Raw genomic sequence first — 23,604 nt, 5'->3', positions numbered from 1 at the left:
ACTATTAAATCATGTGTAATTTAAAACCCCAAAATATTTACTACTAATTTACTATGAAATCATACGTAATCTCAAACGCAAAAAATATTTGCTAATCATTTACTATTAATTCACTATTAATCTCAAACCTAAAGAATTTGCTTGTAATTTCCTATGAAATCATGTGTAATCTCAAACCCAAACAATATTTGCTTCTAATTTACTATTAAATCATGTGTAATTTAAAACCCCAAAATATTTACTACTAATTTACTATGAAATCATACGTAATCTCAAACGCAAAAAATATTTGCTAATCATTTACTATTAATTCACTATTAATCTCAAACCTAAAGAATTTGCTAGTAATTTCCTATAAAATCATGTGTAATCTCAAACCCAAATTATATTTGCTTCTAATTTACTATTAAATGATGTGTAATTTAAAACCCCAAAATATTTACTACTAATTTACTATTAAATCATACGTAATCTAAAACGCAAAAAATATTTGCTAATCATTTACTATTAATTCACTATTAATCTCAAACCTAAAGAATTTGCTGGTAATTTCTTATTAAATCATGTGTAATCTCAAACCCAAACAATATTTGCTTCTAATTTACTATTAAATCATGTGTAATTTAAAACCCCAAAATATTTACTACTAATTTACTATGAAATCATACGTAATCTCAAACGCAAAAAAAATTTGCTAATCATTTACTATTAATTCACTATTAATCTCAAACCTAAAGAATTTTCTAGTATTTTCGTATTAAATCATGTGTAATCTCAAACCCAAATTATATTTGCTTCTAATTTACTATTAAATCATGTGTAATTTAAAACCCCAAAATATTTACTACTAATTTACTATGAAATAATACGTAATCTCAAACACAAAAAATATTTGCAAATCATTTACTATTAATTCACTATTAATCTCAAACCCAAAGAATTTGCTAGTAATTTCCTATGAAATCATGTGTAATCTCAAACCCAAATTATATTTGCTTCTAATTTACTATTAAATCATGTGTAATTTAAAACCCCAAAATATTTACTACTAATTTACTATGAAATAATACGTAATCTCAAACACAAAAAATATTTGCAAATCATTTACTATTAATTCACTATTAATCTCAAACCTAAAGAATTTGCTAGTAATTTCCTATGAAATCATGTGTAATCTCAAACCCAAATTATATTTGCTTCTAATTTACTATTAAATCATGTGTAATTTAAAACCCCAAAATATTTACTACTAATTTACTATTAAATCATACGTAATCTAAAACGCAAAAAATATTTGCTAATCATTTACTATTAATTCACTATTAATCTCAAACCTAAAGAATTTGCTAGTATTTTCGTATTAAATCATGTGTAATCTCAAACCCAAATTATATTTGCTTCTAATTTACTATTAAATCATGTGTAATTTAAAACACCAAAATATTTACTACTAATTTACTATGAAATCATACGTAATCTTAAACGCAAAAAATATTTGCTTATCATTTACTATTAATTCAGTATTAATCTCAAACCTAAAGAATTTGCTAGTAATTTCCTATTAAATCATGTGTAATCTCAAACCCAAATTATATTTGCTTCTAATTTACTATTAAATCATGTGTTATTTAAAACCCCAAAATATTTACTACTAATTTACTATGAAATCATACGTAATCTCAAACACAAAAAATATTTGCTAATCATTTACTATTAATTCACTATTAATCTCAAACCTAAAGAATTTGCTAGTATTTTCGTATTAAATCATGTGTAATCTCAAACCCAAATTATATTTGCTTCTAATTTACTATTAAATCATGTGTAATTTAAAACCCCAAAATATTTACTACTAATTTACTATGAAATCATACATAATCTCAAACGCAAAAAATATTTGCTAATCATTTACTATTAATTCACTATTAATCTCAAACCTAAAGAATTGGCTAGTATTTTCGTATTAAATCATGTGTAATGTCAAACCCAAATTATATTTGCTTCTAATGTACTATTAAATCATGTGTAATTTAAAACCCCAAAATATTTACTACTAATTTACTGTAAAATCATACGTAATCTCAAACACAAAAAATATTTGCTAATCATTTACTATTAATTCACTATTAATCTCAAACCTAACGAATTTGCTTGTAATTTCCTATGAAATCATGTGTAATCTCAAACCCAAATTATATTTGCTTCTAATTTACTATTAAATCATGTGTAATTTAAAACCCCAAAATATTTACTACTAATTTACTATGAAATCATACGTAATCTCAAACGCAAAAAATATTTGCTTATGTTTTACTATTAATTCACTATTAATCTCAAACCTTAAGAATTTGCTAGTATTTTCGTATTAAATCATGTGTAATCTCAAACCCAAATTATATTTGCTTCTAATTTACTATTAAATCATGTGTAATTTAAAACCCCAAAATATTTACTACTAATTTACTATGAAATCATACGTAATCTCAAACACAAAAAATATTTGCTAATCATTTACTATTAATTCACTATTAATCTCAAACCTAAAGAATTTGCTCGTAATTTCGTATTAAATCATGTGTAATCTCAAACCCAAATTATATTTGCTTCTAATTTACTATTTAATCATGTGTAATTTAAAACCCCAAAATATTTACTACTAATTTACTATGAAATCATACGTAATCTCAAACACAAAAAATATTTGCTAATCATTTACTATTAATTCACTATTAATCTCAAACCTAAAGAATTTGCTAGTAATTTCCTATAAAATCATGTGTAATCTCAAACCCAAATTATATTTGCTTCTAATTTACTATTAAATCATGTGTAATTTAAAACCCCAAAATATTTACTACTAATTTACTATTAAATCATACGTAATCTAAAACGCAAAAAATATTTGCTAATCATTTACTATTAATTCACTATTAATCTCAAACCTAAAGAATTTGCTGGTAATTTCTTATTAAATCATGTGTAATCTCAAACCCAAACAATATTTGCTTCTAATTTACTATTAAATCATGTGTAATTTAAAACCCCAAAATATTTACTACTAATTTACTATGAAATCATACGTAATCTCAAACGCAAAAAATATTTGCTAATCATTTACTATTAATTCACTATTAATCTCAAACCTAAAGAATTTGCTAGTATTTTCGTATTAAATCATGTGTAATCTCAAACCCAAATTATATTTGCTTCTAATTTACTATTAAATCATGTGTAATTTAAAACCCCAAAATATTTACTACTAATTTACTATGAAATAATACGTAATCTCAAACACAAAAAATATTTGCAAATCATTTACTATTAATTCACTATTAATCTACAACCCAAAGAATTTGCTAGTAATTTCCTATGAAATCATGTGTAATCTCAAACCCAAATTATATTTGCGTCTTATTTACTATTAAATCATGTGTAATTCAAAACCCCAAAATATTTACTACTAATTTACTATTAAATCATACGTAATCTCAAACGCAAAAAATATTTGCTAATCATTTACTATTAATTCACTATTAATCTCAAACCTAAAGAATTTGCTAGTATTTTCGTATTAAATCATGTGTAATCTCAAACCCAAATTATATTTGCTTCTAATTTACTATTAAATCATGTGTAATTTAAAACCCCAAAATATTTACTACTAATTTACTATGAACTCATACGTAATCTCAAACACAAAACATATTTGCTATACATTTCCTATTAATTCACTATTAATCTCAAACCTAAAGAATTTGCTAATATTTTCGTATTAAATCATTTGTAATCTCAAACCCAAATTATATTTGCTTCTAATTAACTATTAAATCATGTGTAATTTAAAACCCCAAAATATTTACTACTAATTTACTATGAACTCATACGTAATCTCAAACACAAAAAATATTTGCTAATCATTTACTATTAATTCACTATTAATCTCAAACCTAAAGAATTTGCTAGTATTGTCGTATTAAATCATGTGTAATCTCAAACCCAAATTATATTTGCTTCTAATTTACTATTAAATCATGTGTAATTTAAAACCCCAAAATATTTACTACTAATTTACTGTAAAATCATACGTAATCTCAAACACAAAAAATATTTGCTAATCATTTACTATTAATTCACTATTAATCTCAAACCTAAAGAATTTGCTTGTAATTTCCTATGAAATCATGTGTAATCTCAAACCCAAATTATATTTGCTTCTAATTTACTATTAAATCATGTGTAATTTAAAACCCCAAAATATTTACTACTAATTTACTATGAAATCATACGTAATCTCAAACGCAAAAAATATTTGCTAATCATTTACTATTAATTCACTATTAATCTCAAACCTAAAGAATTTGCTTGTAATTTCCTATGAAATCATGTGTAATCTCAAACCCAAACAATATTTGCTTCTAATTTACTATTAAATCATGTGTAATTTAAAACCCCAAAATATTTACTACTAATTTACTATGAAATCATACGTAATCTCAAACGCAAAAAATATTTGCTAATCATTTACTATTAATTCACTATTAATCTCAAACCTAAAGAATTTGCTAGTAATTTCCTATAAAATCATGTGTAATCTCAAACCCAAATTATATTTGCTTCTAATTTACTATTAAATCATGTGTAATTTAAAACCCCAAAATATTTACTACTAATTTACTATTAAATCATACGTAATCTAAAACGCAAAAAATATTTGCTAATCATTTACTATTAATTCACTATTAATCTCAAACCTAAAGAATTTGCTGGTAATTTTTTATTAAATCATGTGTAATCTCAAACCCAAATTATATTTGCTTCTAATTTACTATTAAATCATGTGTAATTTAAAACCCCAAAATATTTACTACTTATTTACTATGAAATCATACATAATCTCAAACGCAAAAAATATTTGCTAATCATTTACTATTAATTCACTATTAATCTCAAACTTTAAGAATTTGCTAGTAATTTCCTATGAAATCATGTGTAATCTCAAACCCAAATTATATTTGCTTCTAATTTACTATTAAATCATGTGTAATTTAAAACCCCAAAATATTTATTACTAATTTACTATGAAATCATACGTAATCTCAAACACAAAAAATATTTGCTAATCATTTACTATTAATTCACTATTAATCTCAAACCTAAAGAATTTGCTTGTAATTTCCTATGAAATCATGTGTAATCTCAAACCCAAATTATATTTGCTTCTAATTTACTATTAAATCATGTGTAATTTAAAACCCCAAAATATTTACTACTAATTTACTATTAAATCATACGTAATCTAAAACGCAAAAAATATTTGCTAATCATTTACTATTAATTCACTATTAATCTCAAACCTAAAGAATTTGCTGGTAATTTCTTATTAAATCATGTGTAATCTCAAACCCAAACAATATTTGCTTCTAATTTACTATTAAATCATGTGTAATTTAAAACCCCAAAATATTTACTACTAATTTACTATGAAATCATACGTAATCTCAAACGCAAAAAATATTTGCTAATCATTTACTATTAATTCACTATTAATATCAAACCTAAAAAATTTGCTAGTAATTTCCTATAAAATCATGTGTAATCTCAACCACTAATTATATTTGCTACTAATTTACTATTAAATCATGTGTAATTTAAAACCCCAAAATATTTACTTCTAATTTACTATAAAATCATACGTAATCTCAAACCAAAAAAATATTTGCTAATCATTTACTATTAATTCACTATTAATCTCAAACCTAAAGAATTTGCTTGTAATTTCCTATGAAATCATGTGTAATCTCAAACCCAAATTATATTTGCTTCTAATTTACTATTAAATCATGTGTAATTTAAAACCCCAAAATATTTACTACTAATTTACTATGAAATCATACGTAATCTCAAACGCAAAAAATATTTGCTAATCATTTACTATTAATTCATTATAAATCTCAAACCTAAAGAATTTGCTTGTAATTTCCTATTAAATCATGTGTAATCTCAAACCCAAATTATATTTGTTTCTAATTTACTATTAAATCATGTGTAATTTAAAACCCAAAAATATTTACTACTAATTTACTATTAAATCATACGTAATCTCAAACCCAAATTATATTTGCTTCTTATTTACTATTAAATCATTTATTTATTTACTACTAATTTACTATGAAATCATACGTAATCTCAAACGCAAAAAATATTTGCTAATCATTTACTATTAATTCACTATTAATCTCAAACCTAAAGAATTTGCTTGTAATTTCCTAATAAATCATGTGTAATCTCAAACCCAAATTATATTTGCTTCTAATTTACTATTAAATCATGTGTAATTTAAAACCCCAAAATATTTATTACTAATTTACTATGAAATCATACGTAATCTCAAACACAAAAAATATTTGCTAATCATTTACTATTAATTCACTATTAATCTCAAACCTAAAGAATTTGCTTGTAATTTCCTATGAAATCATGTGTAATCTCAAACCCAAATTATATTTGCTTCTAATTTACTATTAAATCATGTGTAATTTAAAACCCCAAAATATTTACTACTAATTTACTATTAAATCATACGTAATCTAAAACGCAAAAAATATTTGCTAATCATTTACTATTAATTCACTATTAATCTCAAACCTAAAGAATTTGCTGGTAATTTCTTATTAAATCATGTGTAATCTCAAACCCAAACAATATTTGCTTCTAATTTACTATTAAATCATGTGTAATTTAAAACCCCAAAATATTTACTACTAATTTACTATGAAATCATACGTAATCTCAAACGCAAAAAATATTTGCTAATCATTTACTATTAATTCACTATTAATATCAAACCTAAAAAATTTGCTAGTAATTTCCTATAAAATCATGTGTAATCTCAACCACTAATTATATTTGCTACTAATTTACTATTAAATCATGTGTAATTTAAAACCCCAAAATATTTACTTCTAATTTACTATAAAATCATACGTAATCTCAAACCAAAAAAATATTTGCTAATCATTTACTATTAATTCACTATTAATCTCAAACCTAAAGAATTTGCTTGTAATTTCCTATGAAATCATGTGTAATCTCAAACCCAAATTATATTTGCTTCTAATTTACTATTAAATCATGTGTAATTTAAAACCCCAAAATATTTACTACTAATTTACTATGAAATCATACGTAATCTCAAACGCAAAAAATATTTGCTAATCATTTACTATTAATTCATTATAAATCTCAAACCTAAAGAATTTGCTTGTAATTTCCTATTAAATCATGTGTAATCTCAAACCCAAATTATATTTGTTTCTAATTTACTATTAAATCATGTGTAATTTAAAACCCAAAAATATTTACTACTAATTTACTATGAAATCATACGTAATCTCAAACCCAAATTATATTTGCTTCTTATTTACTATTAAATCATTTATTTATTTACTACTAATTTACTATGAAATCATACGTAATCTCAAACGCAAAAAATATTTGCTAATCATTTACTATTAATTCACTATTAATCTCAAACCTAAAGAATTTGCTTGTAATTTCCTAATAAATCATGTGTAATCTCAAACCCAAATTATATTTGCTTCTAATTTACTATTAAATCATGTGTAATTTAAAACCCCAAAATATTTACTACTAATTTACTATGAAATCATACGTAATCTCAAACGCAAAAAATATTTGCTAATCATTTACTATTAATTCACTATAAATCTCAAACCTAAAGAATTTGCTTGTAATTTCCTATTAAATCATGTGTAATCTCAAACCCAAATTATATTTGCTTCTAATTTACTATTAAATCATGTGTAATTTAAAACCCCAAAATATTTACTACTAATTTACTATGAAATCATACGTAATCTCAAACGCAAAAAATATTTGCTAATCATTTACTATTAATTCACTATTAATCTCAAACCTAAAGAATTTGCTTGTAATTTCCTAATAAATCATGTGTAATCTCAAACCCAAATTATATTTGCTTCTAATTTACTATTAAATCATGTGTAATTTAAAACCCCAAAATATTTACTACTAATTTACTATGAAATCATACGTAATCTCAAACGCAAAAAATATTTGCTAATCATTTACTATTAATTCACTATTAATCTCAAACCTAAAAAATTTGCGAGTAATTTCCTATTAAATCATGTTTAATCTCAAACCCAAATTATATTTGCTTCTTATTTACTATTAAATCATGTGTAATTTAAAACCCCAAAATATTTACTACTAATTTACTATGAAATCATACGTAATCTCAAACGCAACAAATATTTGCTAATCATTTACTATTAATTCACTATTAATCTCAAACCTAAAGAATTTGCTTGTAATTTCCTAATAAATCATGTGTAATCTCAAACCCAAATTATATTTGCTTCTAATTTACTATTAAATCATGTGTAATTTAAAACCCCAAAATATTTACTACTAATTTACTATGAAATCATACGTAATCTCAAACGCAAAAAATATTTGCTAATCATTTACTATTAATTCACTATTAATCTCAAACCTAAAGAATTTGCTTGTAATTTCCGATTAAATCATGTGTAATCTCAAACCCAAATTATATTTGCTTCTAATTTACTATTAAATCATGTGTAATTTAAAACCCCAAAATATTTACTACTAATTTACTATGAAATCATACGTAATCTCAAACGCAAAAAATATTTGCTAATCATTTACTATTAATTCACTATTAATCTCAAACCTAAAGAATTTGCTTGTAATTTCCTAATAAATCATGTGTAATCTCAAACCCAAATTATATTTGCTTCTAATTTACTATTAAATCATGTGTAATTTAAAACCCCAAAATATTTACTACTAATTTACTATGAAATCATACGTAATCTCAAACGCAAAAAATATTTGCTAATCTTTTACTATTAATTCACTATTAATCTCAAACCTAAAGAATTTGCTTGTAATTTCCTAATAAATCATGTGTAATCTCAAACCCAAATTATATTTGCTTCTAATTTACTATTAAATCATGTGTAATTTAAAACCCCAAAATATTTACTACTAATTTACTATGAAATCATACGTAATCTCAAACGCAAAAAATATTTGCTAATCATTTACTATTAATTCACTATTAATCTCAAACCTAAAGAATTTGCTTGTAATTTCCTAATAAATCATGTGTAATCTCAAACCCAAATTATATTTGCTTCTAATTTACTATTAAATCATGTGTAATTTAAAACCCCAAAATATTTACTACTAATTTACTATGAAATCATACGTAATCTCAAACGCAAAAAATATTTGCTAATCATTTACGATTAATTCACTATAAATCTCAAACCTAAAGAATTTGCTTGTAATTTCCTATTAAATCATGTGTAATCTCAAACCCAAATTATATTTGCTTCTAATTTACTATTAAATCATGTGTAATTTAAAACCCAAAAATATTTACTACTAATTTACTATGAAATCATACGTAATCTCAAACGCAAAAAATATTTGCTAATCATTTACTATTAATTCACTATAAATCTCAAACCTAAAGAATTTGCTTGTAATTTCCTATTAAATCATGTGTAATCTCAAACCCAAATTATATTTGCTTCTAATTTACTATTAAATCATGTGTAATTTAAAACCCCAAAATATTTACTACTAATTTACTATGAAATCATACGTAATCTCAAACGCAAAAAATATTTGCTAATCATTTACTATTAATTCACTATAAATCTCAAACCTAAAGAATTTGCTTGTAATTTCCTATTACATCATGTGTAATCTCAAACCCAAATTATATTTGCTTCTAATTTACTATTAAATCATGTGTAATTTAAAACCCCAAAATATTTACTACTAATTTACTATGAAATCATACGTAATCTCAAACGCAAAAAATATTTGCTAATCATTTACTATTAATTCACTATTAATCTCAAACCTAAAGAATTTGCTTGTAATTTCCTAATAAATCATGTGTAATCTCAAACCCAAATTATATTTGCTTCTAATTTACTATTAAATCATGTGTAATTTAAAACCCCAAAATATTTACTACTAATTTACTATGAAATCATACGTAATCTCAAACGCAAAAAATATTTGCTAATCATTTACTATTAATTCACTATTCATCTCAAACCTAAAAAATTTGCGAGTAATTTCCTATTAAATCATGTTTAATCTCAAACCCAAATTATATTTGCTTCTTATTTACTATTAAATCATGTGTAATTTAAAACCCCAAAATATTTACTACTAATTTACTATGAAATCATACGTAATCTCAAACGCAACAAATATTTGCTAATCATTTACTATTAATTCACTATTAATCTCAAACCTAAAGAATTTGCTTGTAATTTCCGATTAAATCATGTGTAATCTCAAACCCAAATTATATTTGTTTCTAATTTACTATTAAATCATGTGTAATTTAAAACCCCAAAATATTTACTACTAATTTACTATGAAATCATACGTAATCTCAAACGCAAAAAATATTTGCTAATCATTTACTATTAATTCACTATTAATCTCAAACCTAAAGAATTTGCTTGTAATTTCCTAATAAATCATGTGTAATCTCAAACCCAAATTATATTTGCTTCTAATTTACTATTAAATCATGTGTAATTTAAAACCCCAAAATATTTACTACTAATTTACTATGAAATCATACGTAATCTCAAACGCAAAAAATATTTGCTAATCATTTACTATTAATTCACTATAAATATCAAACCTAAAGAATTAGCTAGTAATTTCCGATTAAATCATGTGTAATCTCAAACCCAAATTATATTTGCTTCTAATTTACTATTAAATCATGTGTAATGTAAAACCCCAAAATATTTACTACTAATTTACTATTAAATCATACGTAATCTCAAACGCAAAAAATATTTGCTAATCATTTACTATTAATTCACTATTAATCTCAAACCTAAAGAATTTGCTAGTAATTTCCTATTTAATCATGTGTAATCTCAAACCCAAATTATATTTGCTACTAATTTACTATTAAATCATGTGTAATTTAAAACCCCAAAATATTTACTACTAATTTACTATGAAATAATACGTAATCTCAAACGCAAAAAATATTTGCTAATCATTTACTATTAATTCACTATTAATCTCAAACCTAAAGAATTTGCTAGTTATTTCCTATTAAATCATGTGTAATCTCAAACCCAAATTATATTTGCTACTAATTTACTATTAAATCATGTGTAATTTAAAACCCCAAAATATTTACTACTAATTTACTATGAAATCATACGTAATCTCAAACGCAAAAAATATTTGCTAATCATTTACTATTAATTCACTATTAATCTCAAACCTAAAAAATTTGCGAGTAATTTCCTATTAAATCATGTTTAATCTCAAACCCAAATTATATTTGCTTCTAATTTACTATTAAATCATGTGTAATTTAAAACCCCAAAATATTTACTACTAATTTACTATGAAATCATACGTAATCTCAAACGCAAAAAATATTTGCTAATCATTTACTATTAATTCACTATTAATCTCAAACCTAAAAAATTTGCGAGTAATTTCCTATAAAATCATGTTTAATCTCAAACCCAAATTATATTTGCTTCTAATTTACTATTAAATCATGTGTAATTTAAAACCCCAAAATATTTACTACTAATTTACTATGAAATCATACGTAATCTCAAACGCAAAAAATATTTGCTAATGATTTACTATTAATTCACTATTAATCTCAAACCTAAAGAATTTGCTTGTAATTTCCTAATAAATCATGTGTAATCTCAAACCCAAATTATATTTGCTTCTAATTTACTATTAAATCATGTGTAATTTAAAACCCCAAAATATTTAATACTAATTTACTATGAAATCATACGTAATCTCAAACGCAAAAAATATTTGCTAATCATTTACTATTAATTCACTATTAATCTCAAACCTACAGAATTTGCTAGTAATATCTTATTAAATCATGTGTAATCTCAAACCAAAACAATATTTGCTTTTCATTTACTATTCAATCATGTGTAATTTAAAACCCCAAAATATTTACTACTAATTTACTATGAAATCATACGTAATCTCAAACCAAAAAAATATTTGCTAATCATTTACTATTAATTCACTATTAATCTCAAACCTAAAGAATTTGCTAGTAATTTCCTATTTAATCATGTGTAATCTCAAACCCAAATTATATTTGCTACTAATTTACTATTAAATCATGTGTAATTTAAAACCCCAAAATATTTACTACTAATTTACTATGAAATAATACGTAATCTCAAACGCAAAAAATATTTGCTAATCATTTACTATTAATTCACTATTAATCTCAAACCTAAAGAATTTGCTAGTTATTTCCTATTAAATCATGTGTAATCTCAAACCCAAATTATATTTGCTACTAATTTACTATTAAATCATGTGTAATTTAAAACCCCAAAATATTTACTACTAATTTACTATGAAATCATACGTAATCTCAAACGCAAAAAATATTTGCTAATCATTTACTATTAATTCACTATTAATCTCAAACCTAAAAAATTTGCGAGTAATTTCCTATTAAATCATGTTTAATCTCAAACCCAAATTATATTTGCTTCTAATTTACTATTAAATCATGTGTAATTTAAAACCCCAAAATATTTACTACTAATTTACTATGAAATCATACGTAATCTCAAACGCAAAAAATATTTGCTAATCATTTACTATTAATTCACTATTAATCTCAAACCTAAAAAATTTGCGAGTAATTTCCTATAAAATCATGTTTAATCTCAAACCCAAATTATATTTGCTTCTAATTTACTATTAAATCATGTGTAATTTAAAACCCCAAAATATTTACTACTAATTTACTATGAAATCATACGTAATCTCAAACGCAAAAAATATTTGCTAATGATTTACTATTAATTCACTATTAATCTCAAACCTAAAGAATTTGCTTGTAATTTCCTAATAAATCATGTGTAATCTCAAACCCAAATTATATTTGCTTCTAATTTACTATTAAATCATGTGTAATTTAAAACCCCAAAATATTTAATACTAATTTACTATGAAATCATACGTAATCTCAAACGCAAAAAATATTTGCTAATCATTTACTATTAATTCACTATTAATCTCAAACCTACAGAATTTGCTAGTAATATCTTATTAAATCATGTGTAATCTCAAACCAAAACAATATTTGCTTTTCATTTACTATTCAATCATGTGTAATTTAAAACCCCAAAATATTTACTACTAATTTACTATGAAATCATACGTAATCTCAAACCAAAAAAATATTTGCTAATCATTTACTATTAATTCACTATTAATCTCAAACCTAAAGAATTTGCGTGTAATTTCTCATTAAATCATGTGTAATCTCAAACCCAAATTATATTTGCTTCTAATTTACTATTAAATCATGTGTAATTTAAAACCCCAAAATATTTACTACTAATTTACTATGAAATCATACGTAATCTCAAACGCAAAAAATATTTGCTAATCATTTACTATTAATTCACTATTAATATCAAACCTAAAAAATTTGCTAGTAATTTCCTATAAAATCATGTGTAATCTCAACCCCTAATTATATTTGCTACTAATTTACTATTAAATCATGTGTAATTTAAAACCCCAAAATATTTACTTCTAATTTACTATAAAATCATACGTAATCTCAAACCAACAAAATATTTGCTAATCATTTACTATTAATTAATTATTAATCTCAAACCTAAAGAATTTGCTTGTAATTTCCTAATAAATCATGTGTAATCTCAAACCCAAATTATATTTGCTTCTAATTTACTATTAAATCATGTGTAATTTAAAACCCCAAAATATTTACTACTAATTTACTATGAAATCATACGTAATCTCAAACGCAAAAAATATTTGCTAATCATTTACTATTAATTCACTATTAATATCAAACCTAAAAAATTTGCTATTAATTTCCTATAAAATCATGTGTAATCTCAACCCCTAATTATATTTGCTACTAATTTACTATTAAATCATGTGTAATTTAAAACCCCAAAATATTTACTTCTAATTTACTATAAAATCATACGTAATCTCAAACCAACAAAATATTTGCTAATCATTTACTATTAATTAACTATTAATCTCAAACCTAAAGAATTTGCTTGTAATTTCCTAATAAATCATGTGTAATCTCAAACCCAAATTATATTTGCTTCTAATTTACTATTAAATCATGTGTAATTTAAAACCCCAAAATATTTACTACTAATTTACTATTAAATCATACGTAATCTCAAACGCAAAAAATATTTGCTAATCATTTACTATTAATTCACTATTAATCTCAAACCTAAAGAATTTGCTTGTAATTTCCTAATAAATCATGTGTAATCTCAAACCCAAATTATATTTGCTTCTAATTTACTATTAAATCATGTGTAATTTAAAACCCCAAAATATTTACTACTAATTTACTATGAAATAATACGTAATCTCAAACGCAAAAAATATTTGCTAATCATTTACTATTAATTCACTATTAATCTCAAACCTAAAGAATTTGCTAGTTATTTCCTATTAAATCATGTGTAATCTCAAACCCAAATTATATTTGCTACTAATTTACTATTAAATCATGTGTAATTTAAAACCCCAAAATATTTACTACTAATTTACTATGAAATCATACGTAATCTCAAACGCAAAAAATATTTGCTAATCATTTACTATTAATTCACTATTAATCTCAAACCTAAAAAATTTGCGAGTAATTTCCTATTAAATCATGTTTAATCTCAAACCCAAATTATATTTGCTTCTAATTTACTATTAAATCATGTGTAATTTAAAACCCCAAAATATTTACTACTAATTTACTATGAAATCATACGTAATCTCAAACGCAAAAAATATTTGCTAATCATTTACTATTAATTCACTATTAATCTCAAACCTAAAAAATTTGCGAGTAATTTCCTATAAAATCATGTTTAATCTCAAACCCAAATTATATTTGCTTCTAATTTACTATTAAATCATGTGTAATTTAAAACCCCAAAATATTTACTACTAATTTACTATGAAATCATACGTAATCTCAAACGCAAAAAATATTTGCTAATGATTTACTATTAATTCACTATTAATCTCAAACCTAAAGAATTTGCTTGTAATTTCCTAATAAATCATGTGTAATCTCAAACCCAAATTATATTTGCTTCTAATTTACTATTAAATCATGTGTAATTTAAAACCCCAAAATATTTACTACTAATTTACTATGAAATAATACGTAATCTCAAACGCAAAAAATATTTGCTAATCATTTACTATTAATTCACTATTAATCTCAAACCTAAAGAATTTGCTAGTTATTTCCTATTAAATCATGTGTAATCTCAAACCCAAATTATATTTGCTACTAATTTACTATTAAATCATGTGTAATTTAAAACCCCAAAATATTTACTACTAATTTACTATGAAATCATACGTAATCTCAAACGCAAAAAATATTTGCTAATCATTTACTATTAATTCACTATTAATCTCAAACCTAAAAAATTTGCGAGTAATTTCCTATTAAATCATGTTTAATCTCAAACCCAAATTATATTTGCTTCTAATTTACTATTAAATCATGTGTAATTTAAAACCCCAAAATATTTACTACTAATTTACTATGAAATCATACGTAATCTCAAACGCAAAAAATATTTGCTAATCATTTACTATTAATTCACTATTAATCTCAAACCTAAAAAATTTGCGAGTAATTTCCTATAAAATCATGTTTAATCTCAAACCCAAATTATATTTGCTTCTAATTTACTATTAAATCATGTGTAATTTAAAACCCCAAAATATTTACTACTAATTTACTATGAAATCATACGTAATCTCAAACGCAAAAAATATTTGCTAATGATTTATTATTAATTCACTATTAATCTCAAACCTAAATAATTTGCTTGTAATTTCCTAATAAATCATGTGTAATCTCAAACCCAAATTATATTTGCTTCTAATTTACTATTAAATCATGTGTAATTTAAAACCCCAAAATATTTACTACTAATTTACTATGAAATCATACGTAATCTCAAACGCAAAAAATATTTGCTAATCATTTACTATTAATTCACTATTAATCTCAAACCTAAAAAATTTGCGAGTAATTTCCTATAAAATCATGTTTAATCTCAAACCCAAATTATATTTGCTTCTAATTTACTATTAAATCATGTGTAATTTAAAACCCCAAAATATTTACTACTAATTTACTATGAAATCATACGTAATCTCAAACGCAAAAAATATTTGCTAATGATTTACTATTAATTCACTATTAATCTCAAACCTAAAGAATTTGCTTGTAATTTCCTAATAAATCATGTGTAATCTCAAACCCAAATTATATTTGCTTCTAATTTACTATTAAATCATGTGTAATTTAAAACCCCAAAATATTTAATACTAATTTACTATGAAATCATACGTAATCTCAAACGCAAAAAATATTTGCTAATCATTTACTATTAATTCACTATTAATCTCAAACCTACAGAATTTGCTAGTAATATCTTATTAAATCATGTGTAATCTCAAACCAAAACAATATTTGCTTTTCATTTACTATTCAATCATGTGTAATTTAAAACCCCAAAATATTTACTACTAATTTACTATGAAATCATACGTAATCTCAAACCAAAAAAATATTTGCTAATCATTTACTATTAATTCACTATTAATCTCAAACCTAAAGAATTTGCGTGTAATTTCTCATTAAATCATGTGTAATCTCAAACCCAAATTATATTTGCTTCTAATTTACTATTAAATCATGTGTAATTTAAAACCCCAAAATATTTACTACTAATTTACTATGAAATCATACGTAATCTCAAACGCAAAAAATATTTGCTAATCATTTACTATTAATTCACTATTAATATCAAACCTAAAAAATTTGCTAGTAATTTCCTATAAAATCATGTGTAATCTCAACCCCTAATTATATTTGCTACTAATTTACTATTAAATCATGTGTAATTTAAAACCCCAAAATATTTACTTCTAATTTACTATAAAATCATACGTAATCTCAAACCAACAAAATATTTGCTAATCATTTACTATTAATTAATTATTAATCTCAAACCTAAAGAATTTGCTTGTAATTTCCTAATAAATCATGTGTAATCTCAAACCCAAATTATATTTGCTTCTAATTTACTATTAAATCATGTGTAATTTAAAACCCCAAAATATTTACTACTAATTTACTATGAAATCATACGTAATCTCAAACGCAAAAAATATTTGCTAATCATTTACTATTAATTCACTATTAATATCAAACCTAAAAAATTTGCTATTAATTTCCTATAAAATCATGTGTAATCTCAACCCCTAATTATATTTGCTACTAATTTACTATTAAATCATGTGTAATTTAAAACCCCAAAATATTTACTTCTAATTTACTATAAAATCATACGTAATCTCAAACCAACAAAATATTTGCTAATCATTTACTATTAATTAACTATTAATCTCAAACCTAAAGAATTTGCTTGTAATTTCCTAATAAATCATGTGTAATCTCAAACCCAAATTATATTTGCTTCTAATTTACTATTAAATCATGTGTAATTTAAAACCCCAAAATATTTACTACTAATTTACTATGAAATCATACGTAATCTCAAACGCAAAAAATATTTGCTAATCATTTACTATTAATTCACTATTAATCTCAAACCTAAAGAATTTGCTTGTAATTTCCTAATAAATCATGTGTAATCTCAAACCCAAATTATATTTGCTTCTAATTTACTATTAAATCATGTGTAATTTAAAACCCCAAAATATTTACTACTAATTTACTATGAAATCATACGTAATCTCAAACGCAAAAAATATTTGCTAATCATTTACTATTAATTCACTATTAATCTCAAACCTAAAGAATTTGCTTGTAATTTCCTAATAAATCATGTGTAATCTCAAACCCAAATTATATTTGCTTCTAATTTACTATTAAATCATGTGTAATTTAAAACCCCAAAATATTTACTACTAATTTACTATGAAATCATACGTAATCTCAAACGCAAAAAATATTTGCTAATCATTTACTATTAATTCACTATAAATATCAAACCTAAAGAATTAGCTAGTAATTTCCGATTAAATCATGTGTAATCTCAAACCCAAATTATATTTGCTTCTAATTTACTATTAAATCATGTGTAATGTAAAACCCCAAAATATTTACTACTAATTTACTATTAAATCATACGTAATCTCAAACGCAAAAAATATTTGCTAATCATTTACTATTAATTCACTATTAATCTCAAACCTAAAGAATTTGCTAGTAATTTCCTATTTAATCATGTGTAATCTCAAACCCAAATTATATTTGCTACTAATTTACTATTAAATCATGTGTAATTTAAAACCCCAAAATATTTACTACTAATTTACTATGAAATAATACGTAATCTCAAACGCAAAAAATATTTGCTAATCATTTACTATTAATTCACTATTAATCTCAAACCTAAAGAATTTGCTAGTTATTTCCTATTAAATCATGTGTAATCTCAAACCCAAATTATATTTGCTACTAATTTACTATTAAATCATGTGTAATTTAAAACCCCAAAATATTTACTACTAATTTACTATGAAATCATACGTAATCTCAAACGCAAAAAATATTTGCTAATCATTTACTATTAATTCACTATTAATCTCAAACCTAAAAAATTTGCGAGTAATTTCCTATTAAATCATGTTTAATCTCAAACCCAAATTATATTTGCTTCTAATTTACTATTAAATCATGTGTAATTTAAAACCCCAAAATATTTACTACTAATTTACTATGAAATCATACGTAATCTCAAACGCAAAAAATATTTGCTAATCATTTACTATTAATTCACTATTAATCTCAAACCTAAAAAATTTGCGAGTAATTTCCTATTAAATCATGTTTAATCTCAAACCCAAATTATATTTGCTTCTAATTTACTATTAAATCATGTGTAATTTAAAACCCCAAAATATTTACTACTAATTTACTATGAAATCATACGTAATCTCAAACGCAAAAAATATTTGCTAATGATTTACTATTAATTCACTATTAATCTCAAACCTAAAGAATTTGCTTGTAATTTCCTAATAAATCATGTGTAATCTCAAACCCAAATTATATTTTCTTCTAATTTACTATTAAATCATGTGTAATTTAAAACCCCAAAATATTTAATACTAATTTACTATGAAATCATACGTAATCTCAAACGCAAAAAATATTTGCTAATCATTTACTATTAATTCACTATTAATCTCAAACCTAAAGAATTTGCTTGTAATTTCCGATTAAATCATGTGTAATCTCAAACCCAAATTATATTTGCTTCTAATTTACTATTAAATCATGTGTAATTTAAAACCCCAAAATATTTACTACTAATTTACTATGAAATCATACGTAATCTCAAACGCAAAAAATATTTGCTAATCATTTACTATTAATTCACTATTAATCTCAAACCTACAGAATTTGCTAGTAATATCTTATTAAATCATGTGTAATCTCAAACCAAAACAATATTTGCTTTTCATTTACTATTCAATAATGTGTAATTTAAAACCCCAAAATATTTACTACTAATTTACTATAAAATCATACGTAATCTCAAACCAAAAAAATATTTGCTAATCATTTACTATTAATTCACTATTAATCTCAAACCTAAAGAATTTGCGTGTAATTTCTCATTAAATCATGTGTAATCTCAAACCCAAATTATATTTGCTTCTAATTTACTATTAAATCATGTGTAATTTAAAACCCCAAAATATTTACTACTAATTTACTATGAAATCATACGTAATCTCAAACGCAAAAAATATTTGCTAATCATTTACTATTAATTCACTATTAATATCAAACCTAACAAATTTGCTAGTAATTTCCTATAAAATCATGTGTAATCTCAACCCCTAATTATATTTGCTACTAATTTACTATTAAATCATGTGTAATTTAAAACCCCAAAATATTTACTTCTAATTTACTATAAAATCATACGTAATCTCAAACGCAAAAAATATTTGCTAATCATTTACTATTAATTCACTATTAATCTCAAACCTAAAGAATTTGCTTGTAATTTCCTAATAAATCATGTGTAATCTCAAACCCAAATTATATTTGCTTCTAATTTACTATTAAATCATGTGTAATTTTAAGCCCCAAAATATTTACTACTAATTTACTATTAAATCATACGTAATCTCAAACGCAAATAATATTTGCTAATCATTAACTATTAATTTACTATTAATCTCAAACCTAAAGAATTTGCTAGTAATATCTTATTAAATCATGTGTAATCTCAAACCAAAACAATATTTGCTTTTCATTTACTATTCAATCATGTGTAATTTAAAACCCCAAAATATTTACTACTAGTTTACTATGAAATCATACGTAATCTCAAACGCAAAAAATATTTGCTAATAATTTACTATTAATTCACTATTAATCTCAAACCTACAGAATTTGGTAGTTATTTCCTATTAAATCATGTGTAATATCAAACCCAAATTATATTTGCTACTAATTTACTATTAAATCATGTGTAATTTAAAACCCCAAAATATTTACTACTAATTTACTATGAAATCATACGTAATCTCAAACGCAAAGAATATTTGCTAAGCATTTACTATTAATTCACTATTAATCTCAAACCTAAAGAATTTGCTAGTATTTTCGTATTAAATCATGTGTAATCTCAAACCCCAATTATATTTGCTACTAATTTACTATTAAATCATGTGTAATTTAAAACCCCAAAATAGTTACTACTAATTTACTATGACATCATACGTAATCTCAAATGCAAAAAATATTTGCTAATCATTTACTATTAATTCACTATTAATCTCAAACCTACAGAATTTGCTAGTAATATCTTATTAAATCATGTGTAATCTCAAACCAAAACAATATTTGCTTTTCATTAACTATTCAATCATGTGTAATTTAAAACCCCAAAATATTTACTACTAATTTACTATAAAATCATACGTAATCTCAAACCAACAAAATATTTGCTAATCATTTACTATTAATTAACTATTAATCTCAAACCTAAAGAATTTGCTTGTAATTTCCTAATAAATCATGTGTAATCTCAAACCCAAATTATATTTGCTTCTAATTAACTATTAAATCATGTGTAATTTAAAACCCCAAAATATTTACTACTAATTTACTATGAAATCATACGTAATCTCAAACGCAAAAAATATTTGCTAATCATTTACTATTAATTCACTATTAATCTCAAACCTACAGAATTTGCTAGTTATTTCCTATTAAATCATGTGTAATCTCAAACCCAAATTATATTTGCTACTAATTTACTATTAAATCATGCGTAATTTTAAACCCCGAAATATTTACTACTAATTTACTATGAAATCATACGTAACCTCAAACGCAAAAAATATTTGCTAATCATTTACTATTAAATCATGTGTAATTTTAAGCCCCAAAATATTTACTACTAATTTACTATTAAATCATACGTAATCTCAAACGCAAATAATATTTGCTAATCATTAACTATTAATTTACTATTAATCTCAAACCTAAAGAATTTGCTAGTAATATCTTATTAAATCATGTGTAATCTCAAACCAAAACAATATTTGCTTTTCATTTACTATTCAATCATGTGTAATTTAAAACCCCAAAATATTTACTACTAGTTTTTATGAAATCATACGTAATCTCAAACGCAAAAAATATTTGCTAATCATTTACTATTAATTCACTATTAATATCAAACCTAAAAAATTTGCTATTAATTTCCTATAAAATCATGTGTAATCTCAACCCCTAATTATATTTGCTACTAATTTACTATTAAATCATGTGTAATTTAAAACCCCAAAATATTTACTTCTAATTTACTATAAAATCATACGTAATCTCAAACCAACAAAATATTTGCTAATCATTTACTATTAATTAACTATTAATCTCAAACCTAAAGAATTTGCTTGTAATTTCCTAATAAATCATGTGTAATCTCAAACCCAAATTATATTTGCTTCTAATTTACTATTAAATCATGTGTAATGTAAAACCCCAAAATATTTACTACTAATTTACTATGAAATCATACGTAATCTCAAACGCAAAAAATATTTGCTAATCATTTACTATTAATTCACTTTAATCTCAAACCTACAGAATTTGCTAGTTATTTCCTATTAAATCATGTGTAATCTCAAACCCAAATTATATTTGCTACTAATTTACTATTAAATCATGCGTAATTTTAAACCCTAAAATATTTAATACTAATTTACTATGAAATCATACGTAACCTCAAACTCAAAAAATATTTGCTAATCATTTACTATTAATTCACTATTAATCTCAAACCTAAAGAATTTGCTAGTAATTTCCTATTAAATCATGTGTAATCTCAAACCCAAATTATATTTGCTACTAATTTACTATTAAATCATGTTTAATTTAAAACCCCAAAATATTTACTACTAATTGACTTTGAAATCATACGTAATCTCAAACGCAAAAAATATTTGCTAATCATTTACTATTAATTCACTATTAATCTCAAACCTAAAGAATTTGCTAGTATGTTCGTATTAAATCATGTGTAAATCAAAAACCCAAATTATATTTGCTTATAATTTACTATTAAATCATGTGTAATTTAAAACCCCAAAATATTTACTACTAATTTACTATGAAATCATACGTAATCTCAAACGCAACAAATATTTGCTAATCATTTACTATTAATTCACTATTAATCTCAAACCCAAAGAATTTGCTTGTAATTTCCTATTAAATAATGTGTCATCTCAAACCCAAATTATATTTGCTACTAATTTACTATTAAATCATGTGTAATTTTAAGCCCTAAAATATTTACTACTAGTTTACTATGAAATCATACGTAATCTCAAACGCAAAAAATACTTGCTAATCATTTACTATTAATTCACTATTAATCTCAAACCTAAAGAATTTGCTAGTTATTTCCTATTAAATCATGTGTAATCTCAAACCCAAATTATATTTGCTACTAATTTACTATTAAATCATGTGTAATTTAAAACCCCAAAATATTTACTACTAATTTACTATGAAATCATACGTAATCTCAAACGCAAAAAATATTTGCTAATCATTTACTATTAATTCACTATTAATCTCAAACCTAAAGAATTTGCTAGTATTTTCGTATTAAATCATGTGTAATCTCAAACCCCAATTATATTTGCTACTAATTTACTATTAAATCATGTGTAATTTAAAACCCCAAAATAGTTACTACTAATTTACTATGACATCATACGTAATCTCAAATGCAAAAAATATTTGCTAATCATTTACTATTAATTCACTATTAATCTCAAACCTACAGAATTTGCTAGTAATATCTTATTAAATCTTGTGTAATCTCAAACCAAAACAATATTTGCTTTTCATTTACTATTCAATCATGTGTA

Source organism: Euprymna scolopes, chromosome 46 (assembly GCF_053919585.1).
Source record: "Euprymna scolopes isolate OS-2025 chromosome 46, ASM5391958v1, whole genome shotgun sequence".
NCBI lineage: Eukaryota > Metazoa > Mollusca > Cephalopoda > Sepiida > Sepiolidae > Euprymna > Euprymna scolopes.
The sequence above is the reverse complement of the archived record's forward strand: the minus strand, read 5'-3'. Positions refer to the sequence as shown.